The sequence below is a fragment of the Sus scrofa genome, chromosome 1, assembly GCF_000003025.6.
Source record: "Sus scrofa isolate TJ Tabasco breed Duroc chromosome 1, Sscrofa11.1, whole genome shotgun sequence".
NCBI classification, from domain to species: Eukaryota; Metazoa; Chordata; class Mammalia; order Artiodactyla; family Suidae; genus Sus; species Sus scrofa.
Genome location: NC_010443.5, coordinates 58,343,322 through 58,365,455, shown reverse-complemented (window position 1 = coordinate 58,365,455; position 22,134 = coordinate 58,343,322). Strand labels below are relative to the sequence as shown.

At 42.6% G+C, this 22,134-nt stretch overlaps 1 long non-coding RNA gene across 1 annotated transcript in view; it reads right to left on the bottom strand.

Annotated features, from left to right (window-relative positions):
* Positions 2,533–22,134, bottom strand: part of LOC110260365 — a 73,919-nt gene continuing 54,317 nt past the window's right edge. The window contains exon 3 of the long non-coding RNA XR_002343551.1: positions 2,533–3,381. This is a non-coding gene — a long non-coding RNA (uncharacterized LOC110260365). The remainder of the gene's footprint in view (positions 3,382–22,134) is intronic.

The following is a 22,134-nucleotide window of genomic DNA, read 5'->3' as shown; positions in this document are numbered from 1 at the left end:
GTGCTCATTAGCGGGGCCAAACACCTGCTCTGTGCAGGTGAGTGAAGGGCCCACTCACCAGCCCTGGGGAGTGGGAGTGGCAGCCGCCACCCCTTCCTCCATGGCAGCCAGGGTGCCCCCCTGAAGGGCTCCCCTGAGGACTGAGCCCCAGCAGAGGAAGTGTGTTCTGACAGCCTTTGCTCATCCTTTGTCTGTGCGACCCTAGACAGCACGCCCTTCAAACACTCGATGGGTTTCTCCTCCGAAGGCAGTTTTGAAAGGAAAGGGAAATAGATGGTAAGTGAATGCCTCTTCTATACTGGGCAGTAGCAGGGATATTATGTTATTTTTCAGATGAGGAAACAGAGGCTCACAGAGAGATAAGATTGGTTAGGAAAAAGGGATCAGGCTCTAGAGGAGGAAAGGGACCCCCCCCCTGCATCCCACCACCAAACAAAAACCAACTCTGAGATCCAGGCAACTCACGCCAACTGACCAAAAGTACTGTTTTCCTAGTAGCACCAACCGAATCCAGGCTGGCACACACAAGCTGGTGACAGCACATCCCAGGACCTCAGCCCTATCCTCCATCCAGCTGATTCTAATCCAGAGTACCGGTGATGGTCATAGTCCCTATGGCTTGCTTGTCACCAGTCCTTCTCCTTAACACCTCTCTAGTTGACTCCTCTGTCTTGTCTCTTTTCCCTTCTTCATCACAGGACCCCTCACCGCGTGAAATCCAAGCCCCAGCTGATTACTTGCCTGCCATGGGACATTTAAGGACTCTCCATTGCAGTCTATAAAGCCCGGACAATAACCCCAACCTTCACACTGAGAGATTTTGCGCATTAGCTTGTTCACTGTTTGGCAAACATTAACCCCACCATAGAGGTTCAGATAAAACCCTGTTTTCCCTCCCAGTTCTTTTTTTTTTTTTTTTTAACTCAAGCACAAATCTCTCTGCCTACTAGAAAGCTGATATTTTCTTTTCAATAACTATAAAAAATTAGCAGCTTGGATGCACTGGGGAAAAAAACCAAACTGCATATGTTCTTGCTTCTCTTTTTATCTAACCGAACAGTGCGGTGTTCCTGGGATACAGACGCCTGCTCTGTATAAGCGATCGTCACATAGAGCTTGGCACCCCTCATCTATCATACTGCCTGCTATGTATTTACAGGGCTTTGAATAATCAAATCTGGGGGGCCACATACGTGCCTGTTGTCCAAGTTCATTTCACAACACATTGGTTAAGACGGATTTTTACCATGTCATCCAGGTCAATGTCAGTGAGCAAATCAGAAGGCCTAATGAAGGTGTTTCAGTCCATGGAAAGCTGGCAGAGTGATGCTATGTTCCCCGGGGGCCCTCTCCCTGAGCTATTCCACCCCAACCTTATAAACACACACTTTTCCGTGCAAACCTCGCTTGAGTCAGGGCTGTCAGTCATTGCCAAGCCAGCAGTGGTTTTATAAAATGCACAAGGGTAATTACAGAAAGACCCCCCGCAAATTTTCACATGTAATCTTACCCTAGGACTTGAACCCAGGTTCCCACTTGAACGGTTTCCTACATAACTTAAATCTGGCAAACACAATAGAACATAACTGCTTGGAGGGAGAGAAGGAAGCAGGGGGTGGAGGTGGGAAAGGGGAAGTTCAGACTAGCACAGCCCTGATCTTGAAGATTATTATAAATCCTTTAGCACTGTTGAAACAATTAGATCCCTTGATTGGCCTTAACATTCCAAATCCCATAAATTAGCCTGGTGGGTGCCTCAAACTATTAAGCAATGCGTTATATTGTTCCCACACCAACATCTGGCCAAAGGAGAACAGACCAATATTAATTTTAGCACTGAGAAATTATACCTATTCCAGGCCTTGTGACAACCTCTACAATGGATACCTAGAAATGCGGCTTTTTGTCACCAACATTTTATTTTTAAAAATTACTTTTGCTTTAGATACCATATGAGTAAAAATTTTTTAAAAATATGCTCAGTTTCAAAAGTTGTTTTCTTCCTCAAAATTTGGAAGGAGATGTTTTGAAATGGTAAATTTCATTCAAAATAGTTTTTTTTTCAAACACCATCTTTTACAAGTTGCAAATACTAATACTTCTGAGATGCAAATATTCACACAGCATGAAGTACCGTGCTATCTACCACTATCGCACTAAATCAAATAGAACATATGGTCCCTGATACTTTGTAAGTCTCCTGAATTACAAAATCAAATAGACAAATAAGCACACACATCCATCACTGAACCCATAAAACTCAAAAGATATATGTCAAGTTCATGGTTAATTCTCACTTGTATTTTGAGAAAGATAGATGAGACAAAGAGGGGAGATATACAGAAGAGAGAAAGAGGGGAAGGCAGAGAAGGCAAGGGGAGAGAAAGAAGAAAGCATAAAACCAACTACTAGGGTGTCAGAGTGGGGCTACCGAAGGGCTGGGGAGAGGCCAGTCCCTCCCATGCCCGCACCCCGCCCCCTGTGTCCCCACCCGGCGCCTCCTACCTCCCAGGGAGGGAGGCACCTGTTTCCATTAAGGCCCCGGGCTGGCAGAAGCAGCAATGGTTCTGACAAGGTGGGACCCAAGAAGGTCAGCTATGTCACAGTAATCAACACTAAAATATGCTTCGTGCCAAGCACCTTAAATGTATTAGCCACCTAAATCCTTCATAACAACCTTATGAGATTTAAACTCATTTTCAAATAAGGAAATTAAGATATGAGGAGTTGAAGTAACTTGCCCAAAGTTATGCAGCCAGAAAACAGTGGAATCAAGATTAGAACCCAGAAGATAGGCTCCAAGAATTTCGGCACTTAGCAGCTGTGGTCCACCGCAAACACCCCAGAACTTACCCCTGCCAGGTGAGTGTCCCTCTGTCAGACCAGTCACTTGGGAGGCTCTGCCTTTATTCTAAAGAGCTTGCCCAAAGATGTGCTCAGCCTTTGGGTCACCCCTGTAGACTCTGCTTCAGCACAATTTTTAACTTCTTGCAACTGGATTTGAGTTTTTGGAACTACCAAAAATCAGGGTCATGCATGAACAGGGTGAGCTCTGGGAGATAAGGTTTTAGATGAACAGTGGACAATGGTGAAGTAAAGCAACTCGTTTCCTCGTGGGGCCCAGGAAGTGCTTCGAAACAGCAAAAGAGGAGGTCTGCGTGTGTTCCAGGCAATTGTGCATTGCCAAAATGCGCATGCAGGGGTCATTTGGACCTTTCTGAGAAGCTTGCTTGTTTTGATCACTTTCCAGCCAATTCCAGACTCTGCCACTTCTCACCATGTCTGAGGAGAGTTTCCACGTAAGTATAATATTTATCTTTAGTACAGTCTTTTGTTAACTGTAGCTTTCCCACAAAGGCGTCTAGAGCTCTCCTGTCTTTCCTGATAAACAGAAAAAATAATAGGTATAATGATTTTGGTAGGACTGAAAGAGGAATCTTGATCTTTTAAACTCTGCTATCTAATGAGAGCTATACCAGAAAGAAGTAAAACGACTTCAGTGGCCAGACTCCAAGGCTAGAGTGCTCTGGGAATTCCCAAAATCTGGGGGGGTGTGGGAGGAGCAGTCAGCATGGATGGTTCCAGGATTTGAATGTATTAGTTCCTGCAGAGTTAATTCATTGGGATGAGGGGAACTGACTTACATTAACTCTACAGTGATGATACAAACTGATGTATAAACCCCACTAGCCATTTATTTATTTGCTGTGGGGGAGCTGTCTTTCCCATAATTATACGACCTATTGTGACCAAACACAGTGTACTTCTCCAGTGTATTAAAACTGATTTCTCTCTTTCTGGATTTCAAGAAAGCTCTCGATCATGTGTCAGGCTTCCATTACTTCAGACCGCAGACATTATGATAGATTAGGCTACAAGTCCTACATGAGGTTATTTGTTTTAATTATTCCTTTGCATTGTCTTCTAAGTTTGGTTATCGTAAATGGACTGGCTATTGCCCAGCCCATCTACAACTCAACTCTTGATTTGGGTAACCATATACAATTTTTCAGTTAATGACCTAGGCTCCTTACTTTGTGTGCTAGAATTCAGTGATATGGTACTAAGTTTAAATTAAATAAAAACAAAATGTAAAACAATTATAATTATAGCTGACATGTGTTAGATTCTTTCTGTTACCCAGGCTCTGCTATAGGCAGTTAGCAGGAATTAACTTATTTAACCCTCACAACTACCCTAGGAGAGAGCTTCCATGATTCCCCTCATCTCACAGATGAGGAAACTGACCTGAGAAATAACTTTCTCAGGGTCAAAGGGTTAGTAAGTGGCGGAGTTAAGATGTAAACAGTGCTTGATGCCCACACTCTTAACCATAACACTAAATTACCCTCTTAGCCTCTTTGCTACTTGGGTGTTAAGACTATTACAAATGAAAACAAAAAAAAAGGAAGCAGCTGTTTTTCTCACTTGCTCTGACTCTAGCTAACTGTTTTTGGCTTTTTTTGCATTTTATCCATGCAGAACACAGCTATATTTGTAATTACACTCCAGATAAGTAAGTACCTGTTTTTAGCAAGGCAAAAAAAAACCTTTGAGAAGGTTTAGCTGAGGCTTGTGAAATATTTAAATCCAATGATGTTCTGAATGGAATGTAAAGATTCTTCCCTGTTTTATTGAAAAGGTAAGGATATCCATAGATCCTGCCATTCGGCATTTTTCCGGTGGTTTCCGTACAGACACCGCCCCCCCATATTTCTGGGGTCCTTACAGCTACACCTGGGCATGAAGGCAGGGAGCATGGTGGCTCTAGCCAGGACAAACGGATGAAAAAAAAAGATAATGAAAAGTTGGGCTACTGCAGTTATTGTCTACCTCTGACTGAGAAATCTTAGGCAGCTCATTGAATTGTTTTTGCCTCCGTTTTCCTCCCTTTAAAATAGCATTAGCAGTATTTGCTTCTGTTCACCTCAAGGGGTGTGGGGGGGTAGTTTTGAGAACAAAGAGGCAACGTTTATTTTTTAATTTTTTTTTTCTTTTTATAGCCTCATCCCATATGGAGGTTCCCAGACCAATGGATGAATTGGAGTTGCAACTGCTGGCAACACAGCTTGTGGCAATGCTGGATCCTCAACCCACTGAGTGAGGCCAGGGATTGAATCCACATCCTCAAGGACGCTATGTCGGGTTCTTGACCCACTGAGCCACAACAGGAACTTCACGAGAGGCAGTTTTTAGAAAAGTACTTTGACTTTTACAGAGTGTGTAATCCAAAGAGAATCCAAATTTGTTGTGTATTTTCTGCTGCTGAATATCTGCAAGGGACTGGTTTTAAACTACTTTCTTTTAGCTTTCTTATAGCAGCAGAGAGATTTGAACTGTTTGACCATTAGCACAGCCTTAACAAATTATTCAACAAAGCAAATGTCCTGAGGTGGTGGTGGCTTAGGTGCAGTGGGAAGGACTCAGAGTGAGGTCAGGACGCTTGGATTTGAGTCCTGAGTTCAGACCCGACCATCTGAGTTGGGTGAAATGATCACTTATCCTCTCTGGCGCTCAGTTTCTTCATCTGTAAAATGGGGGCTCTGTTTTTGAGTTGTGGTAATGATGTAGGGGGATGCATATAAAGGGGTGTCTGATGGCAAAAATCTAACTCCCAGTCTACTTCTCAGTTTAGAGTTGAAAGAGACCTCACACATCACCTGGTCTGATACTTCCATTTTACAGGTCAGAAAACTAAGGTTCAGGGAAGTCAGATGCCTTCTCCAGGGCCTTGTCTCCTGACTCCTCATTTCCTCTCTGCTTTCCCTGGTTTTTGAGTGGCTTTTTACAACAGAGATGCAGGCACTTCTGTGGACAAGCAGTTCCTGAAAGGATGGATAGGCAGCAGGCACCATCCCAGGATGCGAGTCAGCTTGCACCTCAGTGCATCCTCTACATGAAAGAGAAAAGTCTATGCTCAGCCAGCGCTTGGAAGAAACAGATTCAGCCACTAAATTAATCCTCGCACACCTCAGTGAGTGAATACAGTCATCTATATAGGAACCAGGTAGGACTAAAACAACAGGTGCTTTGAGAGGATTACAACATGTATTTGTACCAGGGCCATGCAAAAGCCCTGTCCAAGCCAACAGGAAGGGCATTTATTATTTTCACTTAACATTTATTCAATAAAGAGTGTTGCAGGGCAGGCTTTCATAATCTGAGCCCCTTCTGACTGTGTGCATAGCTTTTCAGATACCTGAAATTTCTACCTCTTACTTACAAAGATGCTTACTGAACTACGGAACTACAAGAGGTAAGTAAACATCTGGGGAGATCTCAGAGGAAGCCTGTCAAATACTTCAAGGCTCTCTCTAATAGGAGGGATCAGATAGATACCTGACCTTCAGTGTACCCCAAAATATTCCAGCAGAAGGAATTAAGCCTTCTACTAGTAAACAGAGAGAAGCAGAGAAGTTCAGAGTTGGAAATGGTGACGTGGTCTAGGTGCCTTGGGATCTTGTTAAAATGTAGATTCTGGACCAGTTGGTCAGCGGGTGGATTCTGAAGTTCTGCATTTCTAACAAGCTCCCAGGTGATGCTGGGTTTGGGGTCGCACTTTGAATAATGACTCCATTCTCTAGGCAATCACCCCTCGCTATTATTGGATAAAGCAAAAAAAGCCTTGAAAAGTTTGTGGGGGGCTAGCATTAAGCAAACAATGCAAGTTGGCTAAGGTTGTCCCTCAACAGAGGTGGAACAAGTGGTACCTCTATCACCAGAAAGAGATACCTGAAAATCCTAATGAATATTCAGGAATTTGCTATTTAATAAGTCATTTTCTCCAAGGGGATCTACCTTTTAATGAGGGCTGGAGGCCAGAGAGAATGCAAACAGTGTTCCTCCAATAGAACTGTGTCAGACCTCAGGGGCAGGTTGGTGGGAGACGTATCTGGGGGGATGTGCCCTTTCTAGCTTCCACAGACACTTAAAAATATGCTGACTTCAGAATACGTGTGTTTTAAAGAGAGCCGTCCTACATTGTTGGTCGGAGTGTAAATTGGAACAGCCATTACAGAGAATACGACAGAGTTCTTTAAAAAACTGGAAATATGATCCAGCAATGCCAATCCTGAGCATATATCTGGAGAAAACTCTAATTCAAAAAGATATATGCGGAGTTTCTGTCGTGGCACAGTGGAAACAAATCCAACTAGGAACCATGAGGTTGCGGGTTTGATCCCTGGCCTCGCTCAGTAGGTTAAGGATCCAGTGTTGCCGTGAGCTGTGGTGTAGGTTGCAGATGCAGCTCAGATGTGGTGTTGCTGTGGCTGTGGCTGTGGCCAGCAGCTGTAGCTCTGATTAGACCCCTAGCCTGGGAACTTCCACATGCCATGGGTGTAGCCCTAAATAGACCAAAAAAAAAAAAAATATATATATATATATAATATATGCACCCCAATGTTCACAGCAGCACTATATGCACTAGCCAAGACATTAACAGATGGATGGATGAAAGAGATATACAACGGAATAGTACTCAGCCATAAAAAGAATGATATGATGCCATCTGCAGCAACATGGACAGACCTAGAGATTATCATACTAAGCAAAGGAAGTCAGAAATAGAAAGACAAATACCATATAATAGCACTTATGTGAGGAATCTAAAAAAATGATACAAATGAATTTATTTACAAAACTCAGACTCACAGACATAGAAAACAAACTTATGGTTACCAAAGTGGAAAGTGGGGGGAGGGGTAAATTGAGAGTTTGGGATTAACAGATACACACTACTATATATAGAATAGATAAGCAACCAGGTCCTACTGTATAGCACAGGGAGCTATATTCAATATCTTATTATAACCTGTAAGAGAAAAGAATCTGAAAAACCGAATATATATATATACACACACACATACACACACATAAATGCACCACTTTGCTGTACACCAGAAACCAACACAACACTGTAAATCAATTATACATTGATTTTTTTTAAATAATAAAAAGAAAAAAGAAAAAGGAGTATATGTCTTTTGAGTCCTATATTTGACTCAAACCAAATATTTGCATGTAATTTTACAGACATTTCAGTCAATTTCCAAGTGGAAAATTTTACCTTAAAGGACTACAATCACCACAGCTTAAGCAACCTGGCATTTTCCATAGTATTTAGCACAATACCTTGCTCAAAGAGAGCCCTAATAAATATACTTTGACTGAAGGGCAGGATGAGTAAGCATACACTCATAGCCCTGAGGTGGGAGTTATGATTAGAAAAACTACTATTTTTTCACTGTTTCTCATGGGCAAAATTACAATATAAACTGCGTAATTCATTATTTTGCCCTCGAGCAACTATCTTGTCCTTCAATTCAGCCTTAAGCTTTACCCAGTAGGTCCTGGATTCAGCCGCTATTCTACATGGAGAATTTCTGGTGTTAGGGAGCTCATATGACAACCAGAATGTCACCTAGGACCATAAAAATTCCAATACTCTAAATAAGGTCTTCACAGGATAGTTGATCCAATGTGACAGGAGATCAACACATGTAAAGACCCTTGGAGGATTCGGCAATCACTGAATAAGCAAAATGAAGTTATTGTGACTATGAACAAATTTATTTCAATTTTCCTTTTTTTACTAAATGTTTTTGAATACACTGAATTCAAAACACCACTTCTTTTTTTCAAGTGAAAAAAGAACTTCAATCCTAAAGTGACAGATTAAGAAAACATTTTTTAAAATCACAATCCTTTTTATCAAACACTGGGGGAAATGAGTTAGGCTGAACTCAATAGAAGCTAACCCCAAAGCTTTAAAAATGCAGTTGTCTCATATAGAGCTCAGTCGCAAAGATCTGTACACCTCTTTTTTTCTAATCAGCTTTACTGAGGTGTGACTTAAGTGTACAACTTGGGAGTTCCCATCATGGCTCAGTGGTAATGAACCCAACTAGTATCCATGAGGCCTGGGTTTGATCCCTGGCTCTGCTCAGTGGGTTAAGGATCTGGCATTGCTGTGGCTGTGGGTTAGGCCAGCAGCTACAGCTCCAATTAGACCCCTAGCTTGGGAACTTTCATATGCCTTTGGTGCAGCCCTAAAAAGACAAAAAATACAAAAAAGAAAGTGTGCAACGTGATGAGTTTTGACAAAAGTATATGCATTTTGGAGTTCCCGTTTTGGCATGGCAGGTTAAGGATCCTGCATTGTCTCTGAGGCAGCTGGGGTTTGATCCGTGGCCTGGCACAGTGGGTTAAAGGATCTGGCATTGCTGCAGCTTGACACAGGCTGAAGCTCTGGCTTGGATTCCATCTCTGACCTGGGGACTTCCATATGCTACAGGTGCGGCCAAAAAAGAAAAAAAAAAAGTATATGAGTTTTGACAAAGATGATTGCTGCTACCACCATGATACAGAACATCTGTCTCATCCCCAAAATTCCCTCATTCCACTTATGGGTCATGCCCTACCCACCCTGACAACTACAGATCTGCTTCATGTCACTCTGGTTTTGCCCTTTCTAAATGTTGATATAAGAAGATTCACACAGCATGCAGTCTTTTTGCCTTTTCTAGGGCCGCTTCCGCGGCATATGGAGATTCCCAGGCTAGGGGTCTAATCGGAGCCATAGCCACCGGCCTATGCCAGAGCCACAGCAACCTGGGATCCGAGCGTCGTCTGCAACCTACACCACAGCTCACGACAATGCTGGATCCTTAACCCACTGAGCGAGGCCAGGGATCAAACCCTCAACCTCATGGTTCCTAGTTGGATTCAATAACCACTGCGCCACAATGGGAACTCCACATGCAGTCTTTTTGGCCAGCTTCTTCCTCCTAGTCTGCTGCTTTTGAGATTCACCCCATATTGTGTCTATCAGCAGTTCATTTCTTTTTATTGCTAAGTAATATTCCATTGTGTGGATGTATCATAATTGGTTTATCTGCCAGACATTTGGGTTGTTCCTAGTTTGCCACTACTGGGGACAAAACTTTTACAAACACACATATAACTGGACACAGCTTTGATTTCTCCTGGGTAAATACCTCGATGTGGGGTTGATGAATCATATAGCAAGTGTATGTTTTACTTTATAAGAAACCGACTGTTTCTCTCAAAGTGGCTGTGTCCTTTTGCATTTTCACCAGCAGGTTATGAGGGTTCAAGTTGCTTTACATTTTCACTAAAACTTGGTACTGTTAGTTTTTGGGGTTTTTTTTCATATTTGCCATTCTAGTGTGTATGCAGGAGTATCTTGTTACTTTAATTTCCATTTCCCTAGTAACTAATGATGTTATATACCTGTTTTTGTTCCTATTGGTCATTTGTACATCTCCTTTAACTCATGATTGTTTGCAATGGTTTAGAGTAAAGGTGGCCCCACTTTAAAGATCAATAAACCAAGGCCAAGAAAAGAAAATATAAATGCTCACATTTATGCCACAGAACTCTAAGACAAAGTCCTCAAGGAAGAAATGAGAGGTCTTATTAGGGAGGGTCAGGAAAACTAGTATGTGTGAACTTCCACCGATTTTTGCCTTTGCCACTCTACTAAGTAGAGATTTTTAAACATAATAGTATAATTTTCAAATGAGAAAAAAAATTAAATCCCAAATCCCAAATTAAATGAGGGGAAAGAAAAATACCTTAATATACTAATTCATAATTTTAAAAAAATCTCAACTTCGGGTCAGTTTTTAACATAAAAGTGAACATGGTGTGGTGGTTTAGAGTGTTGGTTATAAAGTCAGACAGCCTGGAATCAAATCCAGTATCTGCCATGTCTTGCGGGTAAGCCAGGTTGTGGAGCTCTCTGAGTCTAAAGTTTTTATGTATAAAATGGGAGTTGCGGTTATGGCGCGGTGGAAACGAATCCGACTAGGAACCATGAGGTTTCGGGTTCGACCCCGGGCCTCACTCAGTGGGTTAAGGATCCGGTGTTGCCATGAGCTGTGGCAGACTCGGTTAGAATCTGGCATTGCTGTGCTGTGGCGTAGGCCGGCAGCTGTAGCTCCAATTAGACCCCTAGCCTGGGAACCACCATATGCTGCAGGTGTGGCCCTAAAAAAGGCAAAAAAATAAAAAAATTAAGTTTTTATGTATAAAATGAAAACAGTAATAGCTACCATAAAGGTTTGTTGAGAGAACACATGTAAAGTGTTTAGAATGGTGTCAGGCATGTATTAGCATAATGTAATAAATATCAGACATTGCTAATATTATTATTATATTATTATTACATAGAGATTTGAAAGCATGAGATGGAAATACGTACACATAAAAGCCTCTGAGCTAAAAAAAACTTCCATTTGCTCTATAAATAGGTCTTTTACAGGACTGACACTTGAGATCAATTCAGGTCACCACTGGATGGAATGAAGTCTATTTTCCATCTCAGAACACTTTTAAGCGGGACTCATTTCTGCAAAATCATCTCAGGTAATATGCTAGATGAACTGTCCTCCTTTGGTAAAAGGAAGACTTCACCTCTTCCAATGCTAAGAAAGAAGAGCTGAGAGGATGGTTTCCTGAAAACAAATCCATAATTTAATCTTTAACCCAAATAATTAGCCAGTGGTTCCTAAGAAGTTTCTTTGGAAGACATTCTGGATATGAGGCTAATCATTTCCTAGAACAGCAGCTTCTAACCTTTGCTACATTAAGGTAAAAACAAACAAACAAATAAATAATAAAATCATAATTTTTTTTTTTCTTTCTATGGCCACACCTGAAGCATATGGAAGCTCCCAGGTTAGGGGTCAAATTGGAGCTGCATCTGCAACCTATGCTGCAGCCACAGCAGCACTGGATCCTTAACCCACTGAGTGAGGCCAGGGATCGAATTTGTATCCTCATGGATATTATGTCGGGTCCTTAACCTGCTGACCCACAATGGGAACTCCAAATTATGATTTTTAAAAGATGCAACAATTTGATATTGTATTTAAATTAATGTTTTACTAATCTGCCTACTTGTGAAAAAGAGCACACGTTTATGTAGGACAGTTATTCATTATATTAACTAAAAATGCTCTGTGAGGAGCCTTGCAACCACTCTGTAAGTGTCCCCACCATGGTCTGGGGCCACAGATGGGGAACCTCCAAGCCAGAATATACATGCAGATTTTCTCAACCTTGGCTTTTCTGAGACGATTCCCCCCATGTTGTGTTCAGTGATATCTTTTTGCAGTAAGATCGTTAACAATTTCCCCAAGTGTTTTGTGTTTATTGTATAGCATGTGTGTACAACCTAGACACCATTGTAAAGCCCTCCAAGCCTAAGAGAGACTTTCTAATTTTTTCAAATAAAAAAATGTTGTCTGTGTTCCTGACTGTGGTTTTTGGAATCAATCTTTCTTTCTCCCTCTCTCTCCCTCCCGCCCTCCCTCTCTCTCTCTCTCTCTTTCTCTCTCTCAGTTTTTTAGGGCCACATGTGCAGCATATGGAGGTTCCCAGGCTAGGTGTTGAATCAGAGCTACAGCTGCCAGCCTATGCCACAGCCACAGCAACACCAGATCCGAGCCACGTCTGTGACCTATATATACCTCAACTCACCTAACACCTGATCCTTAACCCACTGACAAGACCAGGGATCAAACCCACATTCTCATGGATACTAGTTGGGTTCATAACCCACTGAGCCACAACCAGAAATACTGGCATCTTTCTTCTGATTCTAGCAGGATCCTTTCTGTAACCGATTCTACCTTTCTATGTGAATATATACTGGAGAGACAGTTCCTACTTGCTCGGCGAAGGCCTTCCAAGTCCTGGCCTTTTTCCTTCTGCGCAATAAAGATGAGTTTTCTTTTCTGTAGAGATCGCAGATGCATCTGTACAGGTTTGAGTCCCTATGAATCCCTGGGGGAAGCTAGGACTTGTGGGTTCAGGTCCCACCCATCCATCTATTTTTCTGGCAATGATGGAAAGGCAATAGCATTAATACAGGCAGGGAGGTGAGTCAGCAATAAATTGTTCTTAAGCAGCAAAGACCAACTGGTGGTTCGCCTTTTTAGTGAATTCCAAAAATCTGGGAGTCGTTTGAGTCCACAAGGGTAACGTGTGAGAGTGGGGGTGGGGGAGGGGAGCAAGAAGAAAATAGAAGCAACAAAAATATGCCTTCAGTGTTCACACTGCTCATTAGACCAGCACTGAGCCAGTACTCGTAAGGCCTGAATAACTGATACTTTTTATAAGTAACTGAAGAGCTATAAAAAGCATAACATTTAAGAAAACAACAAACAGCTGTGGCAAAGGAGCAAGAAAAATCTAAAGAAAGAGCCTGTCTGGGTGGCAAGAGGTCACACTGCTTCATGAGGAAGTACTAAAACATTACTAACATTTGTTACATCAGTGTGTTTTCCTGGCTGGTCATACTACTCTTCCTTTCATCTCAGCCCCACACCCCTTTTGAAACAGAAAAACAAATGCATGTCACCAGAATGCTCAGCAATATTTCCTGAAAACAGCATTTCTTTTCTGTGCATTTAGCCATGTGTTAGGCAGTGGTACACATGAGGGGTTCCCAATCCACAGAGTGAACACCTTAGGCATTCAAGCTGAGCCTCACTGCCCTGGGACCCCTGGGCTTAGTTCACATGTGCCTTGAGGTGCCACATGGCTGCCCTTCGCTTTAACGGAAAATGCCATCTGCGGGTACCACAACTAGCCAAAGGCAGCAATAGCCTTCCCTACTTCCTCTGGTAATTATCCATGAATTCAATAATGAGACAATTACCAGTGGGAGGCAGTATGGTAAAGTGATCAAATATATGGGCTTGGGGCTCTGAATTCTAACTCCAGTACTTACTCCTGGGTGACCCTGAGAAGTTAACTAACCTCACTGCACCCTAGTTTCCTGAATGGTAATTAGTAAGTCAAACAAAGTTAGCTTCCCCGACCTTCGGGTGAGCCTTAGCCTGTTAGACAATGGTCTGTAATGACTCTTAAAGAGCACATAGCCATCATCCCTAATTTCCAAGCTTTAGGTATCTTTTCTTAATGCTACCTAATAAATACTAGTTGGGACAAAGAGAAAGTGAACAGGAAAATGGTAGACTTAGATCCAACCATATCAATAATTACATTAAATGTAAGTGTATTAACCACTTTTAATTAAAAGGCAGAGATAGAACATATAAAAAGTAAAGCTCTACTACATATTGTCTGTAAGAAGAGATATACTTTGATATAAAGATTCAGATAAGTTGAAAGGAATTGTATGGGAAGAGTATGCCATGCAAACAATAAGCATAAGAAGGCTAGAGGAGCTATAATATTAGATAACGTAGACTTCATTACAAAGAGTTTGCCAAAGAAAAAGAGGCACTTCTTAAAATTCAACAGAAAGACATAACAACTATAAATGTATATGCACCTAATAACAGATCTTAAAGTATATGAAGTAAAATAGGCAATTAAAGGGAGAAATAGACAATTCTATGATCATACCTGGAGATTTTAACCACACGCCCCGACAGCAGTTGATAGAATAACTAGACCAAAAAAAAAAATCCATTAAAATTTAGAGGTTTTGAACCATACTATTAAAACATATAAACCATAATTTTCTCTTCCTTTGATTCACATTTTCAGACACTTGCAAGACTGCCAGTTCTGGCTCCTGGACCCTGAGCAAGGAAGCCAGTCAGACCATTGTCCCTTCAGGGGGCACAGCAATGTGGATGGTATCATCCTGAAGGAAACTTTCAAACCTTAGTCCATGGAGAGACATCTGAATGCTGCAAGGTGGCTACAGCTTTTTTTTTTCCTCCTCAACCTGTTTTATATGAACCAACTCTACAATCACCAGTCTGTTCCCACAGCCATCCTGCCATCTGCTAGGCTGGACAGCCATTGCTAGAGCTCTCAGAATCCTTCCTTAAGATATCTGGAGTGTCACCACGACAGATGTTTGGCCATCGCATTTCATACATGTTGCCTAGAGCAAGACCTCCCTCCATATGTGGAGACTGCTAAAGGTCATGTGGAATACCTAAATCCTTTGAAAGCATCCATAGCAAAATTTATACTTTGGTAATGCCCCTTAGGTGAACTCTAAAACAAATATGGCCCACATTTATCTTTATATCTATTAGCAATTACTCAGATAAAATTGAAGATTGAATTTTAAAGAAAAAATAAGTGACAAAAAATTGTCCTCATGAAAAATGTGAAATATCAGGTTGCAGCTTAGAAATATTTGCTCCTGCCTCTTTTCTGCCCAAGGCTGTGTAGTTAAATTGCAGCATTCCATTCTGTGGAGTGTCTGCAGAGAGAGATATGTGTGATCCAAGAGCCTTATTATTCCAAATGAATTGGGCAAAGCCTTCCCCAAATAAGCAATTTATTTTTCATTCACTTGAAGATATGGACTTCAGGTAGATAGTTGCAGTTTCAAAGTCTGTAGTCAGGAGTTCCTGCTGTGGGGGCAGCAGGTTAAGGATCTGGCATTGTCTCTGCAGTGACCCGGCACTGTGGGTTAAGGATGCGGCATTGCTGCAGCTGTGGCGTAGGTCAAAGCTGCAGCTCAGGTTTGATCCCTGGCCCAGGAACTTCCATGTGCTGTGGGTGCAGTCAAAAAAGAAAAAAAAAAAAGTCTGCATGCAGAGAATTAGACATTTCCCAAGTCTGTGGATTTCACATGTGTTGGTATCTCTAACCAACATAAATCCCCTTCCTAGCATCCCATTCATCCCAACTGGCCCTCACTATGCTGAGGCCATGATGGCAGGCAGACCAAGTGTTCGGAGTATGGACATGGGACAAGAGGGGACCTTTGCAAAGGTTTTCTTTAAGACTCATAATTCAAACAGTCCATTCGGTCACAGGCTAGGGCAACAGAAGATCATGGCATTAATGGAGGCAGAGAAGCCATTTCTCAACAGTGAAGGCTTCTTATCTCTCCGGATGCCCTCCCAACACACCAATAGTTCCCAGAGGAAAGAGTCTACTACTTTTCAGCCCCCCTTTCTTGTCTTTTTGGTCTTTTTAGGGCTGCACCTGTGGCATATGGATGTTCCCAGGCTAGGGGTCTAATAGGAGCTGTAGCTGCCACCCTACACCACAGCCACAGCACACCAGATCTGAGCCACGTCTTCCACCTACACCACAGCTCATGGCAATGCCGGATCTTTAACCCACTGAGTGAGGCCAGGAATTGAACCAGAGTCCTTACGGATACTAGTCAGGTTCGTTAACTAATGAGCCATGATGGGAACTCCTTTTCAAGCCCTTTTACTTCTAGTCCCACTGGCAACTGTGGTGTTCTCTCCCTAAAGCACTCTGCTCCGAATGACAGTACCGAAGCCCAGTCAGCTGCAGGAGCCTTGGCCACAGATCAGAAGATCTTCTCCCCCTTTAGGATCTTATTCACCTGGACTCTTCGTGATGATCCGGCCTGTTAACAAAGGAGCAAAATTATAAGATTCTCCCCTTCTTCAACAGAGCATTATGCTTTGCTGACCAAAAAGAGAATCTGGTTCACTCCATGATTAATCTTTTCAGTGCTCTGGAAGGGCAAATAGGTGACAGGCATGAAGGGAAAGCACTTCCAAGAACACATTTTTTTTTTTTTTACTGGAACTTGTCCTTTTGCAAAGCTCTTCTGCCAGATTCCATTAGGAAATTGCAAGCAGATTCATATATCCAAGTGCTTCTCTCTCTCTTTCTCATAAATATATAGACATCACATGGCAGGGAGGGGGAAGAGGCTGACTCTCTTGCATGGCGTACCAGGCACAGCAGACGTGTAGGCAAATGCAAATACTGAACACGAGAATGCGTGCATATATGCATACGAATATATATCACGTTATTACTCCTTGGCAATGAGATGCCAAGTAGCTACAGAGAGGGGAGGGGAGAGTCATAATCAATACAGCTGCACTTCAGAATGTCAGCTGAAGGCAGACAATGATAAGACGATGGGCAGGCTGTCCCTAGCAACATGAAAATAAGAGCCAGGACCACCTAAGGATTGATTAGGGACTGGGCCAAATTCCAGCCCTAAACTCATCACAAATTATGCTAAGAGCTCCCCAGGGAAGGCCCCAATTGGCATTTTTGAGCTACACATCCCATTCTTTTGATACAGACATCAGGTCTGCCTGGGAAACTATAGGAGAATAAAAAGGCAAAGCAAAAAATGAATTCGGGAAGGGCTGCTCTCCTGTCCAAATGCTTTCAAGTTTCCTGAGAAATCCGTCAGCTTCTTTCAAACAAGCCGATGTTATTATTCCACTTTGTCATTCAGGTCCCTAATGAAGGGCACAGCCAGCATGCAGAAAGGTAAAGAGAAGAAGAGACGAAAATGTCAGCGGACAGGTAGGAAGCTACAGCATGGCAGAGTCTTCTACCTGGAATGGGAGAAGAAAACCCCCCAAAAAACCTATTTTTAAGGGAATGCTCTTTACGATTTTTTTTCTCCTTCTTTCAGGAACACTTAGGTCTTGTCATAGACAGAGACATACACTTAATCACAAGCATATTGTATGAAAGAAAAATGTATAGACCTTCTAGACCCCAAAATATATAGCAACGGTTCCAATTTTCATTACCAGAAATAACTAGAGGAAATGAGAAGCAGGTGTGGGAAGGCTTCCCTGAGCGGTGCCAGGGCTTCATTTTAATTCAGTCATGTATGGCCTGCCGTTGCCTCTCGGCCCTGCTGCTCACGCACTCAGAGGTCAGGCTATTAAAATCAGCCAAATACACTCAAATCCATTTCTTTCAGACCCCAGCCCTACATGGCTTGCCAACAGAACTGACTTTTGGCAGATGCAGCACTGTATCTCTAAGGTAGGAAATAGGGGTCCTTCTTGTGTGACACGAAATGTTTCGGGCATAGCTTTGGGAAGCTGAGAATTCATCAAAAGAAAGAGGCTCATACACACAACATGGAACTACTTTGGGGTGGGTGGTAGACATCTAAAATGAGTTCCACATTTCGTCTACTGGTTTACTAAATCCTAATGGCGTAGGGAATATGTGGCTTGCTGGTGTTCATATCACATAAATTTCTGATAATGGCCTTTAAGGACTGCTGCCTGGAGAAGAGGAAGAGTGAGGCAGAGCTGGGGATTTACCCTTCCCCCCCCTTTCATAAATAACCCACATTTGCTTCTTTTGTGTCCTTTGGGAGCCCTTTTCATTCTTGGAAAATTTAGAATTGCCCACAAATTAAAAAGAGGACATTAGCATCTGCTTTGAATGTATCTACCAGAGGTCAATACCCACAGAGAAAGAGCACTGAACAGCTAATTCACTGAACAGGATTCCATCGGAAGTTCTCTGTGAGTTTACAACCCAGCTTGGCGATGATCACATATGGTGGTTTCAGGAGAACAAGGAGTGTCAGGAATGGGCCCGAGCCCTGGTTCTGCCCCTTCCTGATTGCTGACCTTTGACAAGTGACTTAACCTCTATAGAACTTCATTTCCTTATCTATAAAATGAAGGGCTGACCTAGATGATTTCCAAGGCCACCTTCTGTTATTCAATGTTATGATTCTAGGTTTCTAGCCCTCTTGGAAAGAGCTTGTATGAATTGACTACACTTAGCACTATAATGAGCCACAAAGATCTTCAAGTGACCAACTATTATAACCAACAATAAGAGGGTCCGAATGAATGGATGGGCTCACAATTCATCTGCATGTCTGGAATGGAGGCACAAGAGGGGTCTTTAGCTATGGGAGAATGTCCGGGACCAGGCCTCAGCAAAACAAGCTCCCACAAAGAAAGGTCAAAGCCTTATTTTAAATGCTTAAACTCATTTCCCCTGGGATTTCGCCCACTGGATGTCCCAAGAATGCCAACTCTCCCTTCCTAAGCCCCTAATCCAACCAGGAGACAGGCCATGACTTCACATGTGCTGTACAGAGCTCCTGGATGGCTAGAAATGAGTCCCTGCTAAAGGGATGGGTTATCACATTGGTTGGTCAAATACTTTCCCGGCCAAAATGCTCATCTTGTGTGCTTGGAGTCAGAGATAAAGGGCCTCGCTCCAGAAGTCTGACACCTTCCTAGGACCTAAAACTCACCCAGAACTGCCTTTATTCATGGGCCGACATTTCTGCTCATGTTGGTAACCCAAGCGTCCCTCTTTCCCTTGACTGCCTGTGTTCGCCCTGATTTACATGCTGGATTTCTTTTTTTTTTTTTTTTTTTGTCTTTTGTCTTTTTGTCTTTCGTTGTTGTTGTTGATGTTGTTGTTGTTGCTATTTCTTGGGCCGCTCCCACGGCATATGGAGGTTCCCAGGCTAGGGGTTGAATCGGAGCTGTAGCCACCGGCCTACGCCAGAGGCACAGCAACGCAGGATCCGAGCCGCGTCTGCAACCTACACCACAGCTCAGGGCAACGCCGGATTCTTAACCCACTGAGCAAGGGCAGGGACCGAACCCGCAACCTCATGGTTCCTAGTCGGATTTGTTAACCACTGCGCCACGACGGGAACCCCTACATGCTGGATTTCTAAGTGTTGGGAAAAGCACTGACATAACTATGCACACTGCTCTCACAGGAAGTGAGTACACATGGATGCACTCATGCAGATGCACACTTCCTTTTCAAAGATTATTGTAAAAAAAATAAGTTCCTTGGGCAACCTCAAAGCTAAGGTCTTAAGGTCTTGAAGCATGATATTTGCATTCATAAATGCCAGTGTATTTACAAGTTATTGTACCCAGATGATTCCAAAAAAAAATTTGTTTAGTTGAATTACTCTTTTTTAGGTTAGAAAGTCTCTCTCTTTAAAAATAATTACTCCCCCTTTTTTTTTTTGTCTTTTTTTTTAGGGCTGCACCTGCAGCACATGGAAGTTCCCAGGCTAGGGGTCTGATTGGAGCTGTAGCCGCCGGCCTACACCACAGCTCATGGCAATGCCAGATCCTTAACCCACTGAGCGAGGCCAGGGATTGAACCCGCAACCTCATGTTCCTCATGTTCCTCATGTTCCCGCAACCCCATGAATCCTCATGTCGGATTCGTTTCCACTGTGCCACGACAGGAACTCCATAATTACTCCTCATACATGTGAAATATATTTAGACTTTTTTAGAATTCTGACCTTTGCTTCTGGACTTAATAAAGAGACTAACACTGACTACCATGGAATTTTAAATTAGTCTATTACTTTTGTAATGAATTATCTCTAGCTGATAAATAAGCAACTGCTATGGGCTGAATTTTGTTGTCCTCCCCCAAAATTCACCTGTTGAAGCACTAACCCCCAGGATCTCAAAATGTGATCTTGTTTGGAGATGGAGTCACCAAAGATGTAATTAGTTGAGATGAGGTCATACTGGAGCAGGGTGGGCCTCTAAGCCAATATGACTGGTGTCCTTATAAAAAGAGGAAATTTGAAGACAGATACACACAAAGAGACGCAATGTGAAGTTGAAGGCAGTGGTCAGGGTGATGCTTCCTCAAATCGAGAAACACCCCAGTCTGCCTGCAAATCCCCAGAAGCTAGGAGAGAGGCATGGAAAAGATCCTCCTTTCCAGCCCTAGAAAGGAACTCACCCTGGAGTTCCCATTGTGGCACAGCAGAAATGAATCCGACTAGTAACCATGAGGTTGTGGGTATGATCCCTGGCCTCCCTCAGTAGGTTAAGGATTTGGCGTTGTCATGAGCTGTGGTGTGGGTCGCAGACAGGGCTCAGATCCCATGTTGCTGTGGCCATGGGATAGGCCAGTACCTGTAGCTCCGATTGGACCCCTAGCCTGGGAACCTCCATATGCCAGGGGTGCAGCCCTAAAAAAAGGAACCCAGCCTGCTGACACCTTGATCTTGGACTTCTAGCCTCTAGAACTGAGCCAATAAATGGTTGTGTAAGCCACTCCGTTTGTAGCACTTTGTTATGTCATCCACAGAAAACTGAAACAATAACCAAATTTGGGGATTTTCTCCTCTAGGCTTATCTTTAAATTATCAAAACCAAATGCCTCTAACAATCTGTAAAAGTCAGCTTTCTTCATTCTGCTAACCACACACACACGTACATGACCACGGCCAAACAGGGAGCTGTGTGTCTGGCCGCGGCCCTGTGAGAACAGTTGCTGGGAATGCCCCGGAGACCGTGCCGTAACAGCAGACGTCAACAGGGATGGTATTTTCTTACTCTCAGTCCTGAATCAGTAAAAGACGAAGACAAAAAAAAGCACACTTGCGTATTCACTGGTTTAGGCCCAGTCATGATTCCTTTAAAGACGCTGCCAATAGATTTTAGTCATTCTCTGGCAAAGGTTTCTCTTCAACCGCAAACACTACATAGTTGCGGAATGAGTCACCACCTTGAGTAATCTAATTCCTTGACCAGTACATGCCTGCTGCTTACTTACAGCACACAGTGTCTTTCGTTGTGTGTTTTGTTTTGCTCCGTTCTCCCGAGCTTCTTTAATACTTTCTTAAGGGGACAGTCAAGGATTCTTTCTGAATCCCCAAAGAGGATGCATCTTGCTTACTCAGCAGCGTGTGAGCTGGCTAGTCATCAGGAGCCCAAATGTTAAGTTTTATTAAGCTTTCTCAACCTTGAGCTAGCTAGCATGATTACTGCAAAAAAGGCAGTAAGGTGGCATGATTACTGCAAAAAAAAAAAAAAAAAAAAAAAAAAAAAAGCAGCACGTGTGGGCTAAGAAAACTCTCTCCCCAAACCGGAAGACTTCTGCTAAAGAATCCAGGGAAAACAAGAGGGAAGGAGCTGAATGATGTTCCAGAAAGGAGGACACTGGAGCAGAGCCCACCCCCTGTGACCAGCCAGGCTCCCACAGGGACTCAATTTGCATGACCAAATAGCACCCAAGACTTATTTCTATCAATAAAGGGTAAAGCAAATAAACCTCTAAGCTTATTCTTACATGATTTTTTAAAAAGTGTGCTTAAAGATATTTTCTCTACCAACATATCATAACCACAAGATGTTTAGTTCTTTAATGGGGAAATATTTTTTTTCTCCAAGGCTGATAGATTGAAACATTTTGAATATTTGTAATATTTTTAAGAAGAATTTTTTATGAGTATCTGGCCAGCACTTTTTGAGATTTTTTCTCTTTCTTCTTCCATGAGTGGGTACCAATATTATGGAAATAGAAATTGGAGAAGTGAAACTATCAACAAAATGAAAAGGCAACCTACTGAATGGGAGAAAATATTTGCAAATCACATTACCTGATAAGGGATTA